The sequence below is a fragment of the Elephantulus edwardii genome, unplaced genomic scaffold (genome assembly GCF_000299155.1).
Source record: "Elephantulus edwardii isolate Elephantulus edwardi_28Jun2011 unplaced genomic scaffold, EleEdw1.0 scaffold00010, whole genome shotgun sequence".
NCBI classification, from domain to species: Eukaryota; Metazoa; Chordata; class Mammalia; order Macroscelidea; family Macroscelididae; genus Elephantulus; species Elephantulus edwardii.
Genome location: NW_006399760.1, coordinates 2,268,878 through 2,270,759, shown reverse-complemented (window position 1 = coordinate 2,270,759; position 1,882 = coordinate 2,268,878). Strand labels below are relative to the sequence as shown.

The following is a 1,882-nucleotide window of genomic DNA, read 5'->3' as shown; positions in this document are numbered from 1 at the left end:
GAAAAGAAGAGAAAGATAAAACACAAAATAAAAACTGGAAAAAAATACCATGCAAATGGCATCCACAGAAAAGCAGAAATAGTTATATTAATCTCTGATAAAAGAGAATTCAGAATGAAAACCACTATAGCTTCCGGTGGCCACCTCGGAGGGACGCTGACGTGGAGACCACCAGAGGACTGCAGGGAGTGGTGGAACACATACTAAGCCCTCTGATCCGGAGGTCGGAAGGATGCTAACAAAATTTGAGACCAAAAGCGCCCGGGTTAAAGGGCTCAGTTTTCATCCCAAAAGACCTTGGATCCTGACCAGTTTACACAATGGAGTCATCCAGTTATGGGATTATCGGATGTGTACCCTCATTGACAAGTTTGATGAACATGATGGTCCAGTACGAGGCATTGACTTCCATAAACAGCAGCCACTCTTTGTCTCTGGAGGAGATGACTATAAGATTAAGGTTTGGAATGATAAACTTCGACGCTGTCTCTTCACCCTGCTTGGGCACTTTTTTTCATCATGAGTATCCTTGGATTTTAAGTGCCTCAGATGATCAGACCATCCGAGTGTGGAACTGGCAATCTAGGACCTGTGTCTGTGTGTTAACAGGGCATAACCATTATGTAATGTGTGCTCAGTTCCACCCTTCTGAAGACCTGGTTGTATCGGCTAGCTTGGACCAGACTGTACGCGTTTGGGATATTTCTGGTCTAAGGAAAAAAAATTTGTCACCTGGTGCGGTGGAGTCAGATGTGAGAGGAATTACTGGGGTTGATCTGTTTGGAACCACAGATACAGTGGTGAAGCATGTGCTGGAGGGTCATGATCGTGGAGTAAACTGGGTTGCTTTCCACCCCACCATGCCCCTTATTGTATCGGGTGCAGATGACCGTCAAGTCAAGATCTGGCGCATGAATGAATCAAATGGGAAGTTAATACTTGCAGAGGTCACTATAACAATGTATCTTGTGCTGTCTTCCACCCACGACAAGAGTTGATCCTCAGTAATTCTGAGGACAAGAGTATCCGAGTTTGGGATATGTCTAAGCGGACTGGAGTCCAGACCTTCCGCAGAGACCATGATCGATTCTGGGTGCTGGCTGCTCATCCCAATCTCAACCTGTTTGCTGCAGGACATGATGGTGGCATGATTGTGTTTAAACTGGAAAGGGAACGGCCAGCCTATGCTGTTCATGGTAACATGCTGCGTTATGTCAAAGACCGATTCTTACGACAGTTGGATTTCAATAGCTCCAAAGATGTAGCTGTTATGCAGTTAAGGAGTGGTTCCAAGTTTCCAGTGTTCAATATGTCATACAATCCTGCAGAAAATGCAGTTCTACTTTGTACAAGAGCCAGCAATTTAGAAAATAGTACTTATGACCTGTACACCATCCCCAAGGATGCCGACTCCCAGAATCCTGATGCCCCTGAAGGGAAACGATCTTCAGGCCTGACAGCCGTTTGGGTTGCTCGAAATCGGTTTGCTGTTTTAGACCGGATGCATTCGCTTCTGATCAAGAATTTGAAGAATGAGATCACCAAAAAGGTACAGGTGCCCAACTGTGATGAGATCTTCTATGCTGGAACAGGCAACCTCCTGTTGCAAGATTCGGACTCCATCATACTCTTTGACGTGCAGCAGAAGCGAACTCTGGCATCTGTGAAACTTTCCAAAGTGAAATATGTTATCTGGTCAGCAGACATGTCCCATGTAGCACTACTGGCCAAACATGCCATTGTGATCTGTAACTGCAAACTGGAGGCTCTTTGTAACATTCATGAGGCCCCACTCTTTTTTTTTTCTATAATTATTTTTTATTAATTTTCATAAACATTTACAGAGATTTTGGGCTTCCACTCATTCATTGTTGCACTATTC

The 1,882-nt window shown here is 44.5% G+C and overlaps 1 pseudogene; it reads left to right on the top strand.

Moving 5' to 3' along the window:
• Nucleotides 1–232: 232 nt before the first annotated feature.
• Nucleotides 233–1,882, top strand: part of LOC102872882 — a 4,661-nt pseudogene continuing 3,011 nt past the window's right edge.